General features: G+C 46.3%; 1 protein-coding gene across 4 annotated transcripts in view; it reads left to right on the top strand.

Moving 5' to 3' along the window:
- The first annotated feature begins 360 nt into the window (after positions 1 to 360).
- cep350 (centrosomal protein 350) overlaps positions 361 to 13,267 on the top strand; it is a 190,560-nt gene continuing 177,653 nt past the window's right edge. For all 4 annotated transcript variants that reach the window (XM_070887454.1, XM_070887458.1, XM_070887457.1 and 1 more), the window contains exon 1: positions 361 to 533. The gene's annotated coding sequence lies outside the window, so the exon portion shown is untranslated. The remainder of the gene's footprint in view (positions 534 to 13,267) is intronic.

Below are 13,267 nucleotides of genomic sequence, written 5' to 3' on the forward strand. Positions count from 1 at the left end.
AACCCTGCGGCACCCCACTAGGCATTGCCTGCCTTTCTGAAAAGGACCCGTTTATCGCGAGTCTCTGCTTCCTGTCTGCCAACCAGTTCTCTATTCACGTCAGTACATTACCCCCAATACCATGTGCTATAATTTTACATCTTTCTTTGTTTTTCTTTTTCTGTCTATCTTTCTGTTTTTCTTTCTATCTGTCTTTCTCTCTGTCTGTCTGGCCTTCTCTCCCTCCCCGTTTCCTCGGTGACAACTCGGGCCTGCTCTGAGCCGGCTGCACGGTTTGGCGGTGACGTCACGCGACCCCGCCCCCTGGGGGCGGGACCCCAGGCTCCGCCAGTCTCGCGAGAGCCGGCGCGCAGGAGCGGCTAATGGCGGCGGGACGGGGCGCCGGGAGCGCGCGCTGCTAACGGTCAGTCCCCGCTACAGGCGGCGGGCGCACAGCACCGGGCCCCGGGACACACAGGCCCCGGGACACACAGGCCCCGGCCCCGGCCCCCTCCATCCCGGGCAGCGGCATGCAGCGCCACACTCGGCGGCAGGTAAGCGAGCGGGAGGTGGAGGAGGGCGGCGGCTGGACTGGTGCCCCCGGGCTTGGCTCGGGCCTGGCGGTGAGTGTGCCCCCCGGGTCGGGGGTAGGAGGGAGTTGAGGAAGTGGAGTTGCAGTACCGGCATTGCCCGGTGTTGAGCGGGGGCTCCAGCCCCAGCCCCCGGAGGGCGCTCCGCAGTGCTGGGGCCCGCCAGCCGTGGACGGGCTCTGGCGGAGTGGCTGTTTACACCGGGGTTGGGAGGCTGGGCCCCGGGAGGGTCAGTGACTGAAGCACCGACCCTGCCAGCGGTCAGAGAGACGGCTGGAGGAAAGGTGGGTCAAGGGAGATCAAAGCAAGACATACTGGCATTTATATAGCGCCTTTCACGACCACTGGACGTCCCAAAGCGCTTTAAGTAAAGTCTTGCATTTAAATAGCGCCTTTCACGACCACTAGACGTCCCAAAGCGCTTTAAAGAAAGACTTGCATTTATATAACACCTGTAATGACCACCCGACATCCCAAAGCACTTTAAAGAAATAAAAGATTGCATTTATATAGCGCCTTTCACAACCACCGAACACCTCAATGTACTTTACAGCGAATGAAGTACTTTGAGTGTAGACACTGTTGTAATGTGGAAAACGTGGCAGCCCTTTTGCGCACAAGCAAGCTCCCACAGCACACACAGCACTGCACTTGAGTGTCAGCCTAGATTTTTTATTGTGCTCAAATTGAACCCGCAACCCTCTGACTCGGAGGCGAGTGTGCTACCCACTGAGCCACAGCTGACACTGGGGGAAAAAAACTCGTAAGAACTTCCATTTCTGTAACTCCTTTCACCGCCTCAGGACATTCCACCCGCTCCCCCCCCCCCCCCCAATCACAACCAGTGAAGTTCTGTTTGAAGTACAGTCACCGTTGTAATGTAGAAAAGGTGACAGTGGATTTGTACACTGCAAGCTTCCACAAACAGCAAATGGTCAGGTCAGGCAGTGTTGTGGTTGTCACGCTCGATTTACAAGTGATGAGTGTCCGAGCTCAGACACTTCATTTTGGGAGGAACAGGTGACTTTCGATCCATGATTCACAAAGCATCCTACCACTGAGAGCTTTCCTCATCTCGAATTTGGGTCTGATGTAGACAAATCGATTGCCACGCTCAGTCAATAACTCCATTATTGTTGTATCATGCGACAACCACGATGGTAGAAGGCGAACTAGATGGATTGTGGTCCTTTTTTCCATTAGCAATTCCTATGTTCCTAACTGTTTTAAAATTCTCATCCTTGTTTTCAAATCCCACCATGGCCTCACCCCACCCTATCTCTAATCTCCTCCAGCCCCACAAACCCCCGAGATATGTGCGCTGCTCTAATTCTCTCCGAGCATCCCTAATTATAATCATTATTGAGATTATCATCAGGGATTGTTGAGCATCCCTGATTATAAATGCTCAATCTTTGGTGGCCGTGCCTTCAGCTGCTTGGGCCCTCAGCTCTGGAACTCCCTCCCTAAACCTCCCCACCTCTCTTTCCTCCTTTTAAGATGCTCCTTAAAACCTACCCCTTCCCCTAATTTCTTCTTGTGTGGCTCAGTAACAAATTTTGTTTGATAACGCTTCTGTGAAGTGCCTTGGGATGTTTTACTACATTAAAGATGCTATATAAATATAAAGTTGTTGTTTGTGGCGTTGGTTGAGGGAACAATATCGGAGAATTCCCCTGCTCTTTGACATAGTGCCATGGGATCTTTTACGTCCAGCTGAGAGAGCAGATGGGGTCTCAGTTTAATGTTTCATTCAAAGAACGGGAGCAGTGAAGGCACGTGAGATTATGAATAATGCTGCATGCAGGACATACCCCAATACAGTCTGGTTTGCCCGTGCCTGCTTCTGTGCTGTAAATTTCTATGTAATTCTGTGAAGCCCTCAATCCCCGGACTGTAGTTAGACCGCATTATCTGGGGTAGAGTTTCCGCTTTGGGCCCAATTACTGATTCCAGCATAAATTGCGCCTGTTTTGAAAAGTGTTCCCCTCCCCGAATTTCTGCTCAAACTCATTGAATATCGGCGGATGCAGAATCTTCCATGGACCAGTGCAATCGGGCAGCGTTTTCAAGCATAATTAAATAAAAATTTGCTTTAAAGAATTTTCCTTCATATATTTAAAAGTGGTAACTTGAAGTTTGATTAAACAGCTGAAAATAGGGTTAATCGGTGTCAGTCCACCACCTCTGTGTAACCCGATTTTACATTACTGAAATTCACTTTTCAAAAAATATCTCAAACTATTTTCTAGTTCTGTAGGTCTTAGTCTTAGTAAATTGAAACAAAAATTACATTGAAAAGCTTTTGGAACTTACTTTTTAGTGTCCTCGTGCAAAAAAACAACAATCTTAATTTTTAAAGCCTCCCTGAAGGTCTGCAAACGAGCGCAATTATCGGAACTCCCAAGGGTAATTAATTCATCCCAGAGTGTGGCCAGATTTATAGGCTTGGCCTGCTTCAAGCACAATGTTTTGAAAACTGGCGCAAAAAATCGCAAAAACTCCAGTTGATCCGAGCACAAATTACGGTTAAAGTTCCGCGATCTTTTGTGCTGGTTGTTCCAATTTCTGCTGAATTGTGCCAAAAAACCCAGCACAATCGAGTGGAAACTCCAGGCCTCTGAGCTTATTCCTTACCATCATTTTGGTTTTCATTAACTCTTCCTCCCCCTTTCCTTGGAAAATATTCCTGTTCTGAAGGAAAATGATCCTTTTCCTTCTCCCCATCAACCCACTGTTCTATTGCCCTTATTTTCTACAATTACATGAGCCACCGTTACAACTTCCATTGATGTCCTGTCAATGTAGGAAAAGTCCCAGAGGTGTAAGGAGAAATAACAATGGAGAGATTGGGAAGGGTGATGGAAAGCTTGGTCAAAGAGGGGTTTTTAAATGTCTTGAAGGAGGAGAGGGAGGTGGTTGAGCAAAAGAGTTGAGGGAGGGAATTGCATCGCTTGGATGGCTGAAAGCAAGGCTGCCAATGATGGGGGAAGGCTGTATGCGGCTGAACTTGGAGGGAGAGAGTTGTACGGCCTGAGGAGGCTACAGAGATATGTAGGGATTTAAAACCAAGCTCGGCTTTTTAAATTTGAGATGTTGGGCCAGTAACCGATGCAGGTCAGCTACAATGGACAAACGGATTTGGTATGGAATCGGCGACAGTTTTGTTTCGCTCAAATTTAGAGAGGTTGGAGGCCGGCCAGGGGAACATTGAAATAATCAAGTCTGAAGGTGGCAAAGGTGTGACGAGGGTTACAGCAGTAGATAGGCTGAGGTAGGGACGGAGGTAGAAGCAAGTGGTCTTTTTGATGGAGAGAATATGGCAGGGGGCTGGAGTCCGTGGCAAGGGTACCGGCTGCATGGCGGGGAGCTGATGACGATGGCGGACGGTGATGTCGAGCAGCAGCATACTGATGAAGAGCAGAGGACCAAGGGTCGATCCTTGGGGAACTTCTGGGATGGCAGTGTGGGGTGGAAAGCATTGTTTCTTCGATCATCCTTCACCTTGAAAGTTTGGCTGGAATCCATGATCACCTGTATCGACTTCGGCATCGCTAGTCGTCTTCCTGTATCTGTTTTGCAGTTCATAGCTCTGTTGTTGTCAGATGATTTATTTGTTACTATCTTACAAATCAAAGCCTTTGGGCCCCTTAAGGATTTTCAAAACATAATTACCATCATGTGGCTTTCCACCAAAGCTTTGTTTATAGCTATCGAGTATTTTCTCAACATCCGTGTTACCTGCACTGCAGTTAATGGTTCCTCCACCCACTCCCATCAGTTTCTGTTTCTCGGGGCTCTGACCTATTTCCCACGCTGTTTCTTCACCATATTCATGACTTTCTGCACTAATCACCCAGCCTTATTCACCCTCTATTCATCACCATCCTTCAGATCGCACACCACCCTCTATTCATCTCACACTGCAGTGGCTGAATCTCGGCATCTGGAACTCCACCGTATTTTTGCGCAATGAAATCCTGCTGCGTTCAATTCTTGAAAGACACGGTTGTTGCATTTCTGTTACAAATCCAATAAACCGCAGTCACCTCTTGTGGTTATCCTTCATCTGATGCTGTTGGATTCACTATCTCCTTATATTTCAAATGGAGCTCTTGCATCTCCTTCAAGAAGTTTGGTTTCCTCGCTGTTTATCCGATCAAAAATATTTTATTTTCTAGAATGTCAGAAGTAAATACTGCTGTCACATCTATGCTGCTCTTATACGTCTCTCGTGTGTTCCTGGTGGGGTGCATGTTGTTGTCTGAGAGACGATGCTTCTCTCTTTGTCGCTTCATCACATCCTATCTATTTTATCGATGGCCATTGCTGCTCTGAATTTTACGCCCTTGTTTTTCCTAAATTCCACTGCATGTCGTCTTACACCCTGCATCCTTAACGTGTCGTAGCAAATACTTGTCATCTCCTGCTCCAGCTCACGAGAAAACCTAGATACGAAAGAATTGAGAGCGTAGTCTGGGTCTTGGAGTGCAGGAAGAGAATGTCCCACGGATCGATCCCTGCAGTACGGATAAAATAGCTTGCGCCTGTTGCTTCCGCTATGCATGGATTGTGGAGGTTCTGTCAGAACAGAGTGCAATGTCTCCAGGTTACTTCGTACGCAGGTTTAGTCTTTGACACAGGGAAGCTTGAGGATTTAAAATCTGGCATATAGTGTTTTAATGGTTGTACACGGTCGCTGGTCCTGGAAGTGCTGAGCACTTACGCCAAGCTTTTTATTTTCGGTCTAATTGTCCTGACTGACACACACATGCAAATCAGATCATTGTTTTACACTGCAGCGCACAATACTGGATATGCAAAAACAGGTTCCCAAGCTTTAGTTTCCTTGGTGATAGTATTTCGTTAGCATTTAACCTCCAGTTTCAAGCTTGTTTTCTTATTGATCTGCATGGTTTGTGACAGTAAATTACAGGACTGGACGTTTTTGTTTTTTTTGGTGGAGCTGAAATAGTTCTGGTTGTGTTGGCTTAATCCCAAACAGGACAGTAGGTTGGATGGTGCGACTAGTCTGATACAGGCCCTCGAGCCTGCTCCGCCATTCAATTAGGTCACGGCTGAACTGTACCTCAACTCTATTAAGTGCAACATCCCCACCGACACCTGGGGAGTCCCTGGCCAAAGACCGCCCTAAGTGGAGGAAGTGCATCCAGGAGGGCGCTGAGCACCTCGGGTCTCACCGTCGAGAGCATGCAGAAATCAAGTGCAGGCAGCGGAAAGAGCGTGCGGTAAATCTGTCCCACCCACCCCTTCCCTCAACGACTATCTGCCCCACCTGTGACCGGGATTGTGGTTCTCGTATTGGACTGTTCAGCCACCTAAGGAATCATTAAGAGTGGAAGCAAGTCTTCCTCGATTCCAAGGGACTGCCTATGATGATGAGGTTATGGCTGATCTGTACCTCAACTCTCTTCACCTGCCATTGCTCCATATCCCTAAGTACCCTTTCCCAACAAAAATCCTTCACTCTCAATCTTGAAAATTTCAATTTGTCCAGCATTCACAACCATCTGGGGGAAGAGAGTTCCAGATTTCCACTACCCTTTGTGTGGAAAAAGTGCTTCCTCATTTCACTCCAAAATGACCTGGTTCTAATTTTAAGGTTATACCTCCTTGTTCTGGACTCCCCCGCAAAATAGAATAGTTTGCCTTTATCTACCCCATCAAATCCTTTTAACATTTAAACCACCTAGATCAGATAACCCCTCAATCTTCTGACCTCAAGGGAATGATGTAACTCTCTAATCCCCGGTTTCATTTTGAAAGTCTGGTACAGTCAGAGGCCCTAGCTTAGGGAGGCAACAAGAATCGAGCAGGTTTCCAATGACTCCTCCTGGAATGTGCGTGGGTTTATATGTCAGATGAGAACCAGAATCAGTTTGTCTGTGATGTCCTCATGGTCAAATAACTCACTAACATTCACTTCCAGGCTTGCACAACAAAATGGCCTCTTGGAGTGAGGTGCCCAGGGAGTGTGTCAGTATTTACAGCAGATGTCTGGGAGTATGTCAGTATGTACTGGGTGTCCCTGGGAACGTGTCAGTATTTATTTGAGGGGGGCGGGAGTGTCAGTATTTACAGGGGGTCCCCAGGGTTGTCTGTATTTACACAGGCCCCTGGGAATGTTGGTATTTACAGGGGGTCCCCGGGAGCATGTCAGTACTTAAGGGATGCCCCAGAAGTTGTGTGTTTGGGGGGGGGGAGTGGCAGGGGCAGGAGTGTGTCGGTCTTTACAGGACGTCCCTGGGAGAGTGTTCATAATGTTCTCATAGAAAAGCCATTGATTTTTTGATCAGCTGCCATCTCAAGTCATTTTATTGGTTGCTCTTCTGACTTCACCTATCCCACTCTTCCAGAAGGCGGTTAGCATCCCATCCTACTCGTCTGTCACCCTCTGACCTTACTGACCTCCATTGGCTCTTGACCCCTCAGCACATCGGTTTCAAAATCATTGTCCTCTCCTTCAAATCCCGCCACAGCTTTGCTCCTCCCAACTTAAAACCCAGGCTTTGAAAAGTGCCTTTGTCCTACCCTTCCCTCACCTCCCTCCTACTTTTAAGATTTTAATACATTTGCTTTATAAATGTGAGTTGTTCACCTGCTCGCTGATGTACTCTGCGTGATTGTGTAATTTTAATTTTTTACCATAAATTGATGCGGAGTCTTGTAACTCAGCTGATTGTCTGTTAAAATCCTTGACATAATAAAATTGAGACAAGGCACGTGTTTAAATAAATCCCCCTCAGTAACAATGTACCGAATATATCCGATGAGGAAGAGACTTGCAATGATTTTATGAGGTAAATTGGACCTGAAAAAAAGTTGCTTGAAAGGGGGGCTTTTCCCGATGGCTCTAACTAAATGCCTTGTATGGTGAGGTACAAATATGAAAGATTCCAGGGTCTATATAAGGTGTGTGCCATTTAACTGACATACAGAAATGAAGCATAAGAATCATTTGCTATGTGACACCACTCCGTTTCGAACTCTAACTGATTCTGATTGTTTAGAATGCCTTATTTTACCGAATTTTCTTGTGTTTTCTGCATTCTGGTACCATGTCCAATTAACTGTCAGTAGGTCATTGAAACTTGCACAGCAGAGCCCTATCCATTCCTTGTGCGCACTTTCTAGCACCAGTCACTTGGATGACTTGTTTTCTCTTCCCCACCACCGGCCTCCCTTCCATAGCTTGTCCATAGCTTGTGGACCCTGAGGCCGGGGTGTCCCTCCCAGCTGGGATAAGTTAACGCAGCACAATACAAGTTCTGCTGGAGAAAGTGAAGCTGCATTGTTGAGCCAATCAGTGTTGCATGACCGTCCTATTGCCCTTACAACTTCTGAATATTAATTTGGATGTGGTCAGCCAAGCCGGTGGGGAAGTGGCTCTGACTTGCCATTTCCTGGTCGAGTCCCTCCCGCTCACGGACGGGACCCTGCAGTGCTGCAATTGTTTTTTGATTGTATTGTCTGAATCCAGAACTGCAGTTGACTGTTGACATTTGTGGCGGGCGATGTTCCCTCCAATCTTTTTTTCCGTGCGCGGTCCCTGAATTGTGCGGCTGCGCTGGCATGGCGTCTTCTTCAGCGCCAACAGCTGGTGAGCGGCCCGCGAGGGACCTCCCGATCAATGCACAGCTCGGGGAACATTGCTGCCAAGTATTTTGGAATTTCGGCTTATTAGATGCGCAGTTGTCACACATTTACTGGCTGAATGCATTCCACGTGAATGGAGGACCCATTCAGCAAGAATTTGTATGAATACTTATATAGAAACAGGAAACGATACAGCACAGAAGGAGGCTGTTCAGCCTATCGTGGCCATGCTTTGAAAGAGCGATCCAATTAGTCCCACTCCCCTGCTCGTTCCCCATAGCTCTGCAAATTTTTCCCCTTCACATATTTATCTAATTCCTCCAGGCAGTGCATTGAAAGAAAAAAAAGACTTAGATTTATGTCATCTCTTTCACGACCACTGGACGTCTCAAAGCGCTTTACAGCCAATGAGGTACTTTTTGGAGTGCAGTTGCTGTTGTAATGTAAGAAACGCAGCAGCCAATTTGCGCACAGCAAGCTCCCACAAGCAGCAATGTGATAATGACCAAATCATCCGTTTTTTGTTATGTTAATTGAGGGATAAATATTGGCCAGGACACCGGGGAGAACTCCCCTGCTCCTTTTCAAAATCGTGGCCATGAGATCGCTTACATCCACGTGAGAGATGTAAATCGGTTTAATGTCTCATCTGAAAGACGGCACCTCCAGCAGTGCAGCGCTCCCTCAGCACTGCACTGGAGTGTCAGTCTAGACTTATGTGCTTAAGTCCCTGGAGTTGAACCCACGACCTTCTGACTCAGAAGCAAGTGTGCTACCCATTGAGCCACAGTGACACTCTTAAAAGTTGCAACTCTTAAGTTTTTAAAAGGTACTTCTCACCTTTTTTTGTAGTTACATTTTATTATGATATGGAATGCTGCCTACAGGTAACATCGATTGAGGTAACATTTATTCCCTCCGGTAGCCCATTTGTGACAGTGAATGCTGGGAGATTATTTGACTTTGGGGAGCATCGCATCCTAATCCTGACCTCTGCACATGCATTGTTCAGCAGGAGTCTCTGGGCACCAATTAGGAGTGGGAATCTTGGCTGCTTTTTTTCTGAGTTAAGTCTCCCTACCCAGTTGTTGAGGTCAATAGTGTCCTGCTAAATGCTGCCTTGACTGAAACCAACTGATTTGGCACAGACCAGGGCTTGAACTTGGGACCTTCTCGACAGTTTAGTGATACACTGGGTCTAGTACATAAGGACATAAGAAATAGGAGCAGGAGTAGGCCACCTGGGCCCTCGAGCCTGCCCCGCCATTTAATAAGATCATGGCTGATCTGATCATGGACTTGGCTCCACTTCCCTGCCCACTCCCCATAACCCTTTATTCCCTTATAGCTCAAAAATGTGTCTTATCTCTGCCTTAACGATATTCAATGACCCAGCCTCCACTGCTCTCTGGGGTAGAGAATTCCATAGATTTACAATGCTCTGAGAGAAGAAATTCCTTCTCATCTCAGTTTTAAATGGGCGGCCCCTTATTCTGAGACTATGTCCCCTAGTTTTGTTTCCCCTATGAGTGAAAATATCCTCTCTGCGTCCACCTTGTTGAGCCCCCTCATTATCTTATATGTTTCGATAAGATCACCTCTCATTCTTCTGAACTCCAATGAGTATAGGCCCAACCTACTCAACCTACCTTCATAAGTCAAGCCCCTCATCTCCGGAATCAACCTAGTGAACCTTCTCTGAACTGCCTCCAATGCAAGTATATCCTTCCTTAAATATGGAGACCAAAACTGTACGCAGTACTCCAGGTGTGACCTCACCAATACCCTGTACAGATGTAGCAGGACTTCTCTGCTTTTATACTCCATCCCCCTTGCAATAAAGGCCAACATTCCATTTGCCTTCCTGATTACTTGCTGTACCTGCATACTAACTTTTTGTGTTTCATGCACAAGGATCCCCAGGTCTCTCTATTGCAGCACTTTGCAAGTTTTCTCCATTTAAATTATAATTTGCTTTTCTATTTTTTTCTGCCAAAGTGGATAACCTCTCATTGTCCCACATTGTACTCCATCTGCCAAATTTTTGCCCACTCACTTAGCCTGTCTATATCCCTTTGCAGATTTTTTGTGTCCTCCTCACAATTTGCTTTCCCACCCATCTTTGTATCATCAGCAAACTTGGCTACATTACACTCGGTCCCTTCATCTCAGTCATTAATATAGATTGTAAATAGTTGAGGCCCCAGCACTGATCCCTGCATCACCCCACTAGTTACTGTTTGCCAACCGGAAAATTACCCATTTATCCTGACGCTCTGTTTTCTGTTAGTTAGCCAATCCTCTATCCATGCTAATGTATTACCCCCAACCCTGTTGGCTTTTATCTTGTGCAGTAACCTTTTATGTAGCACCTTCTAGAATACCTTCTGGAAATCCAAATATACTGCATCCACTGGTTCCCCCTTATCCACCCTGCTCGTTACATCCTTAAAAGAACTCCAGCAAATTTGTCAAACATGATTTCCCTTTCATAAAACCATGCTGACTCTGCTTGAATTGAATTATGCTTTTCCAAATGTCCTGCTGCTACTACCTTAATAATGGACTCCGGCATTTTCCCAACGACAGATGTTAGGCTAACTGGTCTATAGTTTCCTGCTTTTTGTCTGCCTCCTTTTTTAAATAGGGGCGTTACATTTGCGGTTTTCCGCCCCAGAATTCAGGGAATTTTGGTAGATTACAACCAATGCATCCACTATCTCTGCAGCCACTTGTTTTAAGACCCTAGGATGTAAGCCATCAGGTCCAGGGGACTTGTCCACCTTTAGTCCCATTATTTTACCAAGTACTACTTCTTTAGCGACAGTGATTGTATTAAGTTCCTCCCTCCCTATAGCCCCTTGATTATCCACTATTGGGATGTTGTTAGTGTCTTCGACTGTGAAGACTGATACAAAATATTTGTTCGCCGTCTCTGCCGTTTCCCTGTTCCCCATTATTAATTCCCCAATTTCATCCTCTAGGGGACCAACATTTACTTTAGCCACTCTTTTTTCCTTTTTATATACCTGTAGAAACTCTTATCTGTTTTTGTATTTCGTGCTAGTTTACTTTCATAATCTATCTTCCCCCTCTATCATTTTATTAGTTCTTTGCTGGCTTTTATGGTCATGGTTCTGGACGAGCAAGCCAGAGGCCGAGGGTTCAAATCCCACCTTGAATTCAATGCATCTGGTAATCTGTGGGCTCGTGTCAGGGAATGACCATGAAAGCTGCCGGATTGTTGTTAAAACAAATGTCCTTCATGGGAAGGGAACCAGCCCTTCTTGCCCAGTCTGGCCTACAAGTGTTTCCAGTTCCATACCAGGTGGTTAACTCTTGATGCCCTCAGCGCAACTAGGGATGGGCCACATCTGACTTGCCAGCATTGCCACCACCCCAAGAACATTATTTAAAAAAAAACACAACCGATTTATGTGTTTACCCACTTGGCCAAGGAAGGATGGCATGCATCATGCTGACGTATTGTGGAAACGTGGGCGCATGAGGATGCTGTGCTCTCGTTCACTGTCCAGTTGATGCTGTTCTAGAGTCTACCTGTTAAATGGGTCCATGAGGGCATTGAATTTCTGTAATTGTTGATTTACTAGCACACTATTTCTGTTGCTATATGCTTTAGATAATCTGGTACTGTTTTATTCTTCCAGTAGCTGAGTACTGCCTTCAGAAATCAGGGTCCCGGGAGTGTGTCAGTATTTACATGGGGTTCCCCAGGGGGGTGTGCTAGTATTTACAGGGGGTCCCTGGAGTGTGTTGGTATTCAATGGGGTTCCCCAGGAGTGTGTCGGTATTTAAAAGGGGCCCCTGGGAGTGTGTCAGTATTTAATGGGGTTCCCCGGGAGTGTGTCGGTATTTACAAGGGGTCCCCGGGAGTGTGTCGGTATTTACTGGGGCTCCCCAGGGGTGTGTCAGTATTTACATGGTGGTCCCCAGGAGAGTGTCAGTATTTACAGGGGGGTCCCCAGGGGTGTGTCAGTATTTACAGAAAGGTCCCCAGGGATGTGTCAGTATTCACAGGGGGGTCCCCGGGAGTGAGTCAGTATTTACAGGGGGTACCCGGGAGTGTGTCAGTATTTACAGGGGGTCCCCGGGAGTGTCAGTATTTACAGGGGATCCCCAGGACTATGCCGATATTTACGCGGTATTTGAAAGCTACCATTCCAGATGGAAACAATTACCTGCAGAAATTGTACCCAAAGCAGATGAGAGAAATTGAATGGGCTCCACATGACTTATCCCATTTTCCCAAAGCTGCTTTGTTGAGTTTGTGTTGAGGTAGCTTGTTTGTGCCACTTGCCATACTGGGTCAGGATTGTTTTAAACTCCGGTAATTTAATACATTTTTGGTCATTTCCTAAAGGAAGTTGTTTGATCTGAGGCTTAGTGAATAAGGGTGGTGACTTTGGACCCAGCGAGTTGTTGAGGAACCGGGTAATTCAGGCAATGTCCCGAGAGAAATTTCTCTTCCAAGAGTGAAAGCTTGCCAACTGCAAATTTTACATCACAGAAGGAGGCCTTTGGCTATCCATTTAGTCCCAATTTCCCTGCACTTCCCCGTAACCTTTATAAAAAAGAAATTATAAAATATTTATCCATTCCCCTTTTAAAGGCTCCCATGGGCCCTATTCCTGCCATCGTTTCTGGTTGGTTATTAATCTCAACCCCTCTTGTTCATTCTGTTGATGGCCTTGAACTTATTTCCTCTAGTAACCAACGTACTGATCAGGAGAAATAGTTTTGCCGCTTTTACTTGATCAAACTCTCAATTTTGAACACCTCTATCAGATCTTCAACCTTCCCGGCTCCAGTGACAAGAACCTCAGTTTCTCTGAAGCAAAATACTGTGGATGCTGGAAATCTGAAACAAAAACAAAAAAAGCTGGAAATACTCAGCAGGTCAGGCAACATCTGTGGAGAGAGAAACAGAGTTAACGTTTCAGTGCCGAATAGAAAGATAGGTGCTGTTCCAATGAAGTTCAAAGTGACCTCGAGGAACAGCTCCTCATCTTTCTATTGGGCACTTTACAACCTTCTGGACTCAACACTGAGTTACTGAGTTC

This window comes from Pristiophorus japonicus, chromosome 8 (assembly GCF_044704955.1).
Source record: "Pristiophorus japonicus isolate sPriJap1 chromosome 8, sPriJap1.hap1, whole genome shotgun sequence".
Classification (NCBI taxonomy): Eukaryota; Metazoa; Chordata; class Chondrichthyes; family Pristiophoridae; genus Pristiophorus; species Pristiophorus japonicus.